This window comes from Drosophila sulfurigaster, chromosome 2R (genome assembly GCF_023558435.1).
Source record: "Drosophila sulfurigaster albostrigata strain 15112-1811.04 chromosome 2R, ASM2355843v2, whole genome shotgun sequence".
Classification (NCBI taxonomy): Eukaryota; Metazoa; Arthropoda; class Insecta; order Diptera; family Drosophilidae; genus Drosophila; species Drosophila sulfurigaster.
Genome location: NC_084882.1, coordinates 4,262,555 through 4,276,115, shown reverse-complemented (window position 1 = coordinate 4,276,115; position 13,561 = coordinate 4,262,555). Strand labels below are relative to the sequence as shown.

General features: G+C 39.2%; 1 protein-coding gene across 1 annotated transcript in view; it reads left to right on the top strand.

The window, feature by feature from the left end:
- Positions 1-13,561, top strand: part of LOC133837564 (uncharacterized) — a 37,077-nt gene that overhangs the window by 11,211 nt on the left and 12,305 nt on the right. The window lies entirely within an intron of this gene.

The window sequence follows — 13,561 nt, the reverse complement described above, 5'->3', positions numbered from 1 at the left end:
ACCGGTCTATCACACAGCACCTAATTGTACTAAACACAATTCGCAATTATAACAAATATTCACTGAACTTTAAGGCTTATACTAATTTGATATTTAATTCCAGAATCCGACTCATTGTCCAAATAAAAAACGGCGAGTAAGCCATTAAGTTAATAAACTAAGCTACTTTTAAGCCACATACACACACACACACACTCACAAACTTTTATAGATAGATATATTAAAAGTTCAGTACTCGGACACCCTTTTTATTTAATGTCGACGATAAAAGGCAAACTGTTACCTAGTAACAGGACCAGAGCTACGAGTAACTTGCCTGAGAATAGTGCACCAAATTCCAATCAGGACTTATTACCTAGGGCACCTAGTGACACTTCTAATATGAACTCTTCCTCCAGTTCCCCTTCCCCTAACCAGAACATGACAATTGACCGACCAGCCGACATTTTCCAATCCTTGAGAGTCCCGGACCAAATTAGATTTTTGAAGGCTTTTGACGGTAAACCCGAGGATCTTAACGATTTCATATCTAATGTAGAAGAAATTCTACTGTTCATCAGGGGGGCTGATCAGACCCCCTAAGGACAAATGCTCCTCAGGGCAATTAGGAACAAGATTGAAGGGAAAGCCAACGACATTTTGAAGGAGGTAGGAACTACTCTGAACTGGGACGACATTAAAGAAACATTACTAATTCACTGTGCGGACAAGAGAGATGAGTCAACCCTAATGTGCGAACTGCACGGATTGGCTCAAAAGAACCTCTCTATTCAAAACCTTTATGACCAGATTTCAAGCTGTAATGCAGCACTCCATAGGTTAGCGGAAAACGAAGAGTCCGAACCATTATTAGTTAAGACTAAAAAACAAATGTTTTCCAGTGCAAGTCTGCACGTATTTTTGACGGGCCTTAGAGGTCCGCTTGGAGGCACGATTAGGTCTATGAGAATCTCAGAGAAGCTTATAGATTGGCAATTAAGGAAAGGGATATTTACCTTAGACAGAGACAAGACAATTCTGGAAAGCGGAATTGGAATAGTGCCAATCCAGCTTCAGACACTAACACAAACAATAACCAAATTAGAAAGTGGAAACATAATCAACAGGGAAATAACCAAGACAATCAACAGGGAAACAATCAATACGGATATAATCAACAGGGAAATAATCAGTACAAACACAATAGACAGGGAAATAATAATAACCAACAGGGTAATAATCAGAACAGAAATGGCCAACAGGGATACAACAATAGCAACCCTTTTAATCAGAAGAATCATTCTAATACCAGGGCAATTCAAGGTCCTCCTACTCCCACAACACCGTCAGGAAACGTAAACTCACATTTTACCGAACAACAAAAATACGAGCTGCACAACATTAACGAAGGAGCAAATTATCAAGGACCGGCCTCGATCCACAATCAGGGTACTTAAACAAAAATAAATATGGCCCTATACTTCCCTACGTAGTTATCAATTTGAATAACAAACCTTTACGTTTTCTGGTAGACACAGGATCCTCCGTCTCTTTTATTAACCCTGATTTAATCCCTATAACAGAAAACATAGAATTGACCAATCCCGTCATAATAAAGACAGTTATTAATACACACAAACTACACAAAGGTCGATGTTCCACTATTCAAAGAATTCAAACACCACCAACGCTTCTCCATGATTTTATTTCACTTCCATGATTTCTTCCATGGCTTGATAGGCATGGACATACTCTCACCAATTAACGCCGTTCTCAACCTGCCTGAATCAAGTCTCCAAACTACACTATGCAAATTACAGATTTTTCAAGAAAGAAACCCCGCTACCAAAGTTCACATAATAATTTTCTAAGGTCGTGTTATCTTTACCTGTAAATTTGACTAACGACACTTTCTTCTGTGAGGATCTTCAAATTAATAACAACTTGATAATTTCCGGTGGCCTTTATGAAGCCAAAGATAATAATAGCTTGATGGAGTAAACTATGCCGACCACAAACAGAACTTTGTACTAGATTCACATTTAAAAGTCGATCAATATCATAGAGATCATTTTTAGAATTTGATCCTAAAACCAAATCAAAGACAATCCAACCACAAAATGTAAAAGACGAATCAATGTGCATTAAATGCGATCATTTAAATGCCGAAGAAGACTCTGCTCTAAGGAAGCTTTGCAAAAAATTTGCTAATCTCTTCCATACTGAAATCCAAAAACTTTCTTTTACAAACCACATTAAACACCAAATCAAAACCACAGACGACATTCCTATCTATAATAGACCGTTTAGATACAGTAGTGCCCAAAAATCGAATGACCTTACAAAGAAGAAATGGAGATTGGTCATAGACTATAGAAAGCTTAACGAGAAGACCATAAAGGATAAATATCCAATCCCGAATATTAACGAAACAGACAGAATCGGTCGAGCAAAATATTTCACGGCTCTTGATTTAGCAAGTGGTTACCACCAAATTGAAATGGAGCCAAAAGACTCACATAAAACAGCATTCACGGCAGAAGGAGGTCACTACGAGTTCATAAGAATACCATTTGGGCTTACTAACGCCCCAGCTACCTTTCAACGAATTATGGATAATATTCTAGCCGATCTCAAGGGCAAATGCTGTTTAGTATATTTAGACGATATAATTGTCTTCTCATCATCATTGCAAGAACACATAAATGATTTACATAAAGTACTCTCTTAAACTTCAACCGGACAAATCCGATTTTTTCCGTAAGGAAATCGAATATTTGGGACACGTAGTCACGAATGAGGGGATAAAACCTAACCCAAAGAAAATTCACGCGATTAAAGCGTTTCCAATTCCCAAAACCAAGAAGGAAATTAAATCATTCTTAGGCCTCTTAGGTTGTTATAGGAAATTCATTAGGGACTTTGCTTCAATCACCAAACCTTTGACACAGCAACTAAAAGGAAAGACAATGGTCAAGATAGATGAAGAATACATCCGAGCTTTTGAAAAATGCAAAATCTTACTTCGCAATGACCCAATCTTACGATACCCTGATTTTACAAAACCATTTGTACTAACAACTGATGCCAGCAACGTGGCAATCGGGGCAGTACTATCGCAGGGCCAAACAGGAATAGAACGACCCGTATCATTTGCTAGTAGAACACTGTCCGACACAGAGAGAAATTACTCTACAGTGAAAAAGGAAATGTTAGCCATCATCTGGGCGACAAAATACTTCAGACCATACCTGTTCGGCAATAAATTCAAAATCAAGACGGACCACCGACCCTTGACATGGTTAATTAACTTTAAAGAACCCAATTCCAAGTTAGTTCGTTGAAAACTCCAACTTTTAGAATATGACAATGAAGTGGAATACAAAAAGGGAGCTGAAAACGTAGTGGCTGACGCATTAAGTCGCGTCGAAACTAACGTCCACGACTTGACGCCCATAAACAACCAGGACATTAAAAGCTCCAATTCCCCCCTGAACGAATTCAATTTACAAATTATACTCAAAATAGGACCCAAACCAAACAAACTCACACAGTCAATATTCAAGAACAAAATTAGGAAAACCTTCACCGAAAAAGAATTTACAGAAGAGACTATGGTCAAAATTTTCAAAGATCAAATCACCCCGCATAAGACCTACGCTATCATGACGAATAACGACATATTCCACATTTTCAATCAAACATATACAAAATATTTTGCGAATTCAGGGTTATACAGAATAGCTAGGTGTAACGTACTACTAAAAGATTTAACTACGACAGAGGAGCAAGACACTCTTATCAAAGAATATCACTCTCGCACAAACCACAGAGGTATAGATGAAACACAACCAACTTAAACGACAAGCGTACTTCCCATATATGAAACAGAAAATTGCCAAAATTATAAATGACTGTGACATTTGCCAGTCCTTAAAATACGACAGACAGCCCCAGAAAAACAAATTCCAGGTGACCGAAACACCGGAACTATCATTATCCATTCTCCATATCGACTTGTATACCATAAACGGAAAGACTATTTTAACCATAATCGACAAATTCTCTAGATTCGCTAGTGGATATACAGTGCCAGCTAGGGATTGTCTAAATATTGTAAAGGCTCATACCAACTTTTTGAATACATTCGGCATACCCAAAAAAAATAGTACACGACCAAGGAGCCGAATTTTCTGGGAAGATTTTTTAAAGACTTCTGTTCTCAATACAACATAGATACACACATTACTTCTTTCCAACAGTCTTCAAGGGAAAAACTAGAAATCAATCATGATGATATTTTGAACGAAACTTTTATAACTTATAACAACAGCATACACTCAGCTACGAAACTGACACCTCACGATCTCTTTACTGGAACAACACACACATTCCTAAGGGAAATAGAATTCAACAACGAACATGACTTTTTAAAGGAATTAAACGAATTTAGTGCCAAACTATACCCAGAAATAGCACTAAAGGCCCAAGAAAGGGTCAAAATTAGGACAGACAAACTCAACTTGGACAGGGAAGACCCTATTCCTGTAGAACAAGATGACATAATATTTAGGAAAGAAAACAGAAGGAACAAACTAACACCCAGGTTTTCTCAACATAAAGTGTCAGAAGACAATGGGGCAACAATTACTACCACTAAAGGGCAAAAATTACACAAAGACAAGATTAAGAGAAGAACTAAGAAGAAAAGTGACTAATTTAATCCACCCATTTCCTCAAACTAACTTTTCAGGATGAGCCTGTTTTCGGCCCAAGAATTCCAGAGGCAAAGGTAATACGTTCCTTCCGAACTTTAGCGCACACAATAGATTTAAACGATTTCATAAAAAATATTAAGAAAATTGAAGAAAATATTAAGATTACAATGCATATGACTTTTTCCAAAGAATTAATTGCATCTTTACAAATAAAATTAAACAATTATACGATAGGATTCATTCTATTCAACCAAATATCAGGAAGAAACGAGGAGCCATAAATGGTCTCGGTAGTTTGGTTAAGATCATTACGGGCAATATGGATGCCTTGGATGAAATTAAAATCAACAACAAATTCTAAGAAATTGGAGGAATAGAATATAATTAGAGTAATACCATTAAGAATCAACTTATTATTAATAACAATATAATCGATAGATTTAAGAGTATTACTGAACATATAAACAATGAACAAAACACTTTTGTAAACAATTTTAAAGATAACGTATATACTAAGCTAACACAAGAACACAGAGAAATGCACATGTTACAACATTTTAATCGCATGGGCTATAGTATAGACGTTTTAAGTAATCACCTGAATAATATTGTCGAAAGTCTTCTCTTAGCTAAATTACAGATCATTCCTAAATTTATTTTGAGTCCATTCGAAGTTCAAATAATTAAAGACATTCTTTCGGAACAAAACATTAACATAGAAAATGAGGAGCACATTTACAGGCTCATCAACTTGGAAACAACTAATGAAAACAATAAAATCATTTTTAAAATTAAAGTACCGATATTCGAAAAAGAAGTCTATACCCTAGCTCACATGGTCCCATTACCCTTAAATAATACACAATTTGTAATACTTCCTAAGTTTTTATTGTTCAATCCAAAATTTAAATTTATGTACTTAGAATCTAAATGTCCTAAAATTCATAATTTGTACTTTTGTAATAATGCGGAGTTTGGGCGGACGAGTAATGGAGACTGCATCAGGAAAATTTTGGAGGGATGGCCTGCTACCTGCGACATGCAAGAATCTGGAAACGACGAAAATATAATCGAGCCGGAAATTGGACACATTATCATCATGAACGCCATGAACGTCAACATTAACTCTTCGTGCGGTCCTTATACGACTATCAACGGCACAGCGATTATTAGCTACAAAAACTGCACCATAGAGATAAATAATATCACCTATGACGATTCCGAAGTTAATATCCTTGAGGATGTGAAGATCTCCTTACCCAACCCAAGCCTAATACAGGTTAAGAATAACACAACGAAACTTAATCTACGTCACTTGCAGCTGAAAAATCTGAACAACACTCAAGAAATTTTAGAAGTCAAGGAGGCAACAACAAGTCATCTAATCTCTCTGTACACATGGCTAGGAATAGCTAGCGTACTGGTAATCATCATATGTCTGCTAAAAAGAAGAGCCATAATTTTTTCGTTCCGGCCGTTCCTTCGTTCTGACCGTCACTATATTCCAGGGGGGAGAGGAGTTACCGCCACTGCTTCTTCCCCTACCTCTGTCTCGCCTCCGCCCAACAAACCGCCACGAGCGACCCATATGGGTCACTCGGTATGTTAACATTATTGCAACATTGTTGACATCCGCTGGATATGCTGATCCACGTCTGGACTATTTTGCCGACTAAGCGGAATAGCCCAACGGCAGCGATCAAGCCAGCTGCCTTTCGAAATCTGCCGACGATGCAGATTCCGATTCCATTTATTCCATGTACCCATGTAACCTAGAACCTAAGCGACTGTATAATAAAGAATTATTCTCAAAAGGCAATTCAACCAAGAAGGTTTATTCTTATTTGAAAACTCAAGCTTTCACCAACATTGGGACTCAAATACCATAACTTGGGACCAAATAAGCATGTTCCGTGCTTTTCCTTAGGTATGTGTTTAACCGAGGCAAAACACATTTTTCAAAGAGTTTAGATAAGCATGAAAGTAGGCTTATAGGTCTATATGACATGGGGATTGTGTAGTCTTTTCCCGGCTTTACTATCATTATTATAATTGGTCGCAGCCCGGGGATTTTTTCGGATTCAGTTGATTTTTGATGATGCTAACGATTTCATTTGGGCAAAACTCGATTCGTTCATGTTGAAGCTGAGACTCATATGGGAAAGTCGGCAAAGTAAACGCACTCGTGGCAGGATTTGGTTGGAATACATTTTTAAGGTGGTTGGCAAACGTGCTGGCTCTGTCTGCATCGCTGCGCGCCCAGCCTCCTGTGGGATTTCTAATAGGCATCACAGTTTCTTTCGGTGAGCTCAGAGTTGTGTGAGCTTTCCATAGTGAGATTTTTGTACTAGAAGTACACAATTGCTCTATGTAGTGGCGGTGGAAATATGCTTCTTCTTGCTGTAGAGCTTTAGTACGTTCACGTGAGGCATGTCTTAAACTTTGCTTAGTAGATGGCGATCTGTTGAATTGCCACTGACGACGTAAGCGTCGCTTTTCGAGGACGAGCTTCTCGATTTGTAGATTTGTCTTCTTTCGATTTATAGTTTGAGGTGTTGAAGCTCGGGCTGCAGAGACAAGTACAGACTCCAGTGAATTAACAAAGCTGTCTACGTCGGCTTCATTCTTGAGATGAGGACTTAGCTCAATGTGTGAGCTAATATACTTTCTGTACTTAATCCTATTGGTTTTCTGTGAGGTCAATTTTAATGATTGTTCCAATGCTACTGGATGTCGGAGTAGAATAAACAGGATAGGTGAGTGACCAGATGAAAGATCCGAAAGGCATTCGGCGCATATCAGATTTTTGGAAAGTTTTTGGTAATCGCAAAGTCTATTCAATCGGGCAGTTTCTTTGGGTCTGCCGGTCAGTATGTTGGTGTGCCAGAAGAAACATAGTCGAGCTTGTTCTTGGCGTTGATAATTACATTGTAGAGCTGATTTCCTTTTGGAGTCACGAGACGAGATCCCCAGTGTGTGTGCTTGGATTTGTAGTCTCCTGCTGCTATGAAGTGGTCTCTTAGTGAGTTGAAAAACTGCATAAACTCATCTTCAGCTATAGTGAAGCGAGGGGGCAGTATACGGCGGCTAGTGTAAGTTGGTTGCCAGTATTTAATTGTATATTTATAGATGCCTGTAGGTAGTTTTTAGCAAATTTGTTATGATAGTGGTGCTTAATACGGCTTCTGATTAGAATTCCAGTCTGTAGAACGAATATCCTCGTAGTTGAAAATTGTATTTGTTTGTAAGGTGTGTTTCTGAAAGCACCATTAGGTCGATTTGGTTGTCGAGCAAGAATTGAGCTAACTCAAGTTTGTGCTGCGAAACATCGTTAGCGTTCCACGTAGATATCCGTAGGGAAGTCATTATTTGGATTGTTGTGAAACCAGCATTTGAATCGATAGATTTTGGTTTCGCATTAAATCTTGCATAATTGTGCGCATAAATGACATAAATTCCGTAAGGCTTTGTTGTAGGCTCCATATCATAGCTTCGATGTTGTTTTTTGGCTGCTGCGGCGATTGATGCTGCTGAGCCGAGTTCGGTTCTTGGTATGCTGATTGCAGAAATAAACTTTTTGAGGCAGGGGTAGCCGGTCCTGATTTTAAAGCGCTTGCGTATGTCACACTTTTTTTTCAGAGTTTATGGGTTTTATTGAGGATCTGGCTGCAGTCGGGAAGAAGACTTCAGGGTTTGATCTGTAGACTTTCAACGTTTTATTTTGGGTGCGGGCAGTAATTCCTCTCTGATGAATGCGGCTTTTCAGATCCTTATAAACTGGGCAACCTCTATAGTTAGCAGTGTGATTGCCACCGCAGTTGCCGCAGTTTTTCGAGTTGCAGTCATCTTTACTCGCTGGGCAGAGTGCGGAGTCATGAAGCTCTCCACAAACTACACTCACCGGGCGCAGTTTACAGTATGACCTTGTATGGCCATACTCTTGGCAATTCGCACATTATACCGGACCATTGCGTTTGTGCGGTTCCTCAACTGTAATTCGGCGATGCAGCAGGAACTAAAGATTGTTATTATTTATTTTCTGGTTCGAGCTAAACTTTAAAGAGTGGCTGCGGCTTTCTATCCCTGTTAAGGATGTTGAAGACTGTCTTTGCGCTGAATCCCTTCTCTTGTAGCGCCTTTGTTATCTCTGCAGGTGTTACTTCGGATTCGATGCCCTTAAGTACGAGTTGCAGGCCCTTGCTGCTTTTTAGCTGATACGTGTAAAAGTTCTTTTTATTATCGTTAAGATATTTCGATAATACTTTGTAATTATCTTCAGATTTCATTTGAACTTTTGTTTCCTGAATATTGCCCATCATGTGGAAGCCCTTTATGTGGAAGTTATCCTTGCCAATAAGCTCAATAATTTTGTTAACAAGACCATTGGAACTTTTTTCTTGCATGTAAATAGGCGGAGGCTTTGGCTTCCTTTTCTCGATTTCAGTAGATTCGGCCGCCTCAACCTCATTGGGGTCTGCCAAGATTTTAAATCGGTTTGAGTTCATATCCGTTTCTATTGTAGCTAGGCTAGCATTGCCTCGGGTTATTTTGTGTTTAGAATTTAGGGGGCTCGTCTTCCTTTTGATTTAAATGTAGCGATCCATACCAGTCTGCACAGCGCAGCGGCAGACTTATTAATGTTTGCGCTGCTAGCTGATGATGTCGTTAAACGCGCTGTCGATACAGTTACTGTACGGTACTGGTTACTGCGCTCTTAGGTTGCAGAGACATCGATGGTAGCGAGGGAGAGCAAGAGCGCGCTCTATTCCTCTCTACGTCTAAGAATTCGGTCAAGTTGGGGGTAATTGACCGCACTTGATCAGAGCTTGCATAAGGCTGATGTCAGAGTGCGCGCGAGAAGCGAAGCGAAGCGATGCGAGAAGCGATGAGCAAAGCGAGAAGATGTCAGAGTGAGAGCTTTGCGAGAGCGATCTACATTGTTCTATTTTTCAGTTATTAATATGATGGTGATGGATTTGGACGAAGATTTTTTTGCTTGAAGTGCAACATTTAACTTTGTTTTAAAAAAAAGTGGCATCCATCCGCTTAGCTGCAGTAGAAACGAAAAAGGAGAGTTCAAAAATTTATATAATGACTTGAGAAACCACCCAGAAAAGTTTTTTAACTATTCAAGGATGTCTATTTCAACTTTTGACTATATATTAAATAAAATTAGTAGTCGGCTGGAGAAGCGTTGGCCAAATTTTGAAAATAAGCGGTAATTAAATCACAGAATGCAACAAAACAATCGTACGCTCTGAGAGAGTTGAAGCGATAAAGCAGGTTGCAAACTGCTCTCTCGCTTTGCTCTCGCTTTCTCGCTTGAACTCGCAACTCGCTTCGCTCTCACTCTGACATCTTTCGAGCGATTGCATATGAAAAAGGTTGCAATGGTTTATCGCTCGTTCTCGCCCAATATTATCGCATCGCTTCTCGCGCGCACTCTGACATCAGCCTTACTTTCAATTGCTTTAAAAGAGAAGTACGCGTTGTTTCTTTGTTGTGAGAGCCGTCTCTTGTCTTGCTCACGGTGACGTTGTGCACGAATGTCGTTTTGACTCATTGTAATCGAGATTGATTTAGTTAGAGTTTTAATTGTTGTGATTTATATTAACTAATTAATCAATCAATTTAAATATTAGCGATTTCATCGCAAAGAGCTTCTTCTCACGTTATTGTATATTTATTAACCCAGTCACTGCACTTTTTTGATTTTATTGAATATTTTTCCCGGAGCCCAATAAATACACGTTTGCATGCGACGACAGTCCAAATGGTTCCTGACAAATGGCTCAGAACAAATCTTGTACATGAGTGAATTACCTCCCGTTGTCAAGGCTAGTTTCGAATATGTTCTAGCTGCCAAGGCCAAGGTTTTTGTGAATCCAAACGGATCGCTGCCATACAACACGGCCGTTGTTGCCACAATTAGAACTACGAATGAGACGCCTATTTACACCAAGCTTTACCCATATCCCATGGGTGTAGCTGACTTTGTTGCCAAGGAGATGGAACAACTCCTCAAAGACGGCATCGTCAGAAAATCTAGATCACCTTACAACAAAAATCTAGATCACCTTACAACAAACCAACTGTGGGTAGTAGACAAAAAGGGCTTGGATGAATTTGGGGAAAAACAAGTAAGAAAGTTACAGTCGAGTGTGCTCGACTGTGAGATACCCGCTACCCATTTTTAATAAGGGCAAAATATTGCGGTATTATTTTCAAAATATACCGAAAATACTAAAAAAAATGCTAAAAATGTACCAAATGGTATGCTTGGAATATCGACACAGCACACCATTCAAAATATACCATAGACGGCACAATGTACCAGATTGTCGGCCAAAGCAACTAAGTAGGCGTTTTTGCCCATACAAAAGTATTTCTTTAATAACTTCGACAATTTTTATCTGATCGCAGCCAAATTTTCAGGAATCATAAATATAATATAATTATATTATTATATAATATATATATATATACCAAAATTCACAATTCTAGCTTTAAATTTATGCTTGTTATTCGATTTTTTTGATTTGCGGAGGCGGAAGTGGGCGTGGCAAAAATTTGAAACAAACTTGATCTGCGTGCAAGCATAACAAATGCTGTCGAAAATTATAGCTCTATCTCTTATAGTCTCTGAGATCTAGGTGTTCATACGGACAGACGGACATGGCTATATCGTCTCGGCTGTTGACGCTGATCAAGAATATATATACTTTATAGGGTCGGGGATGCCTCCTTCTAGCTGTTACATACATTTCTTGCCGGCACAACGTTATAATACCCTTCTACCCTATAGGTAGCGGGTATAAAAAGATTAGTTGTCGACTTTAGGAAATTAAATGAACAAACGATTATTGACAAATACCCCACGCCGGATATATCCATGATTTTAGCAAATCTCGACAAGGCAAAACACTTGGACTTAAAATCCGGTTATCACCAGATAGTCTTAGCAGAAAAGGATCGTGAAGACTTAATTTTCTGTAAACGGGGGGAAGTACGAATTCTGTCGACTTCCTTTTGGATTAAAAAATGCAGCTACCTTTTTTTAGATGATGTACACCGACTGAGTTCTGAGAACTTAGCTCGAATTCAATAATTGTTATTTTTGGAACGCTGACCACTTTCATCATCATATGCCCTCTCACCTTCCTCAAGCAACGGCAGAGAAGAGTCAGAGATGCCCAAAAGCTAACCCAGGTAATTGCGAGCATTGCCATAGCCGAGGACGGCAATGTCCTGAGAGGGGAGCAGTTAACCAGTAACCATGGGCCCCCGCGCGTTGTATGTTTGTGACAACACAAATATGCGTAAGCATAACCATCGGTCACGCGGCTTACATCCGCCGCTGTTTGCATTCCCTTGAATATTGCATAAGCAGTGGTCGGTCAGAGAATACATAGGCAAGTGCTGTTATGTTTACGTCGATGACGTAATTGTTTTTTCAGAGAACGAAAATGACCATGTGAAACACGTTGATGATGTCTTAGGGAATCTGTTAGATGCCAACATGAGAGTGGCCCAAGAGAAGACTCAATTTTAAAAAAACCTTGAGTATCTTGGTTTTATTGTCACAGAAAATGGTGCAAAAACTGACCCTGAAAAAATAAAGGCTATAGAGGAATAAGTGGAACCTAAGAATTTGTTCGCTGTTAGGTCCTTTTTGGGTCTCGCCAGTTATTATAGATTCTTTGTACAGGATAGCGAGGCTGTTATCCGATATTTTAAAAAAGTCAGCAAGCACCGATCGAGGAAAATACCTGTTGAACTGAATGAGGCGCAAAGACACTCGTACGAAAAATTAAGTAACATTTTGGCGTCAGAAGACGTCAGTAACATGACGTTACCCTGATTTCAAAGCACCGTTTGACTTAACAACGGACGCTTCAAGTCATGGCATTGGGGAAGTTCTATCACAAAATGGGCGTCCGATAACGATGACTACGCGACAAACGAGTGGGAGTTACTTGCAATTGTTCCCGAACACAGTATATAAGATATATGGCATCGGCTACCTTCGGCGGCAGCGACAAACCAGAAGAAGTCATTCCAGAAACAGAAGCCTTTTTTTTTTTATAATTTAGATTGTTTAAGTTAATTCATCCAACTCCTAAAGCACTTGGCTTTTTTTTAAAAACAAAAATCTAATCAATTTTTTTTAATTGGCGCCCGAGCAGGGACCCGTTCATCTCGTCGCGATATAATTCCCCGAAGGTCAAGTTGTTAAAGTGAGAGCGCCTCTGTAGTATGTGTATATATCGAGGGTACACTGTACCAAAACATAAATAATATTAAACAGCAACTCTTCGTTGCAAAACAATTTAACAGCAACACTTTGTTGCTTTACGTAAACATTCCAACTCTAGAGTGCGTGAAATATGATCACCCACTACTGAGCTACGCTAAGTCAGCGATCTCACGCTGACCGCCAGTAGCATGCACAATGCGCATATAAGTTGACAAGCAACACTTCCAAACATCAAACGAGATGCCCTCGCATGCGCGGTTCGACAACTTATGACCCGCGCGTATAAGTTTCATGTGTCACAATTCTTGCTTGTGCAACGACGCATTTATAGAAGGAACTGCATGCCTGTACTTTTCCGCTGTCGATTCTTAACTTTAGGCTTAAATGTTTATTTTATAAGAATTTAGTTTTGAATACAGCGCTCTTTAGATAACCCGCTTCAATAAATATTCACTCCGTCACTTAGCCGTAAAACAACTTGTTTCATTGTCTGAGCTCGAGGCCAGCAATAAGGGGTACAGTCTACCCCTCATCCTAATCTTCAACAATCACAGGATTGGGAGGATAACAACTCAGTACTCCACAACCTAATCTTCAACAAGACGGA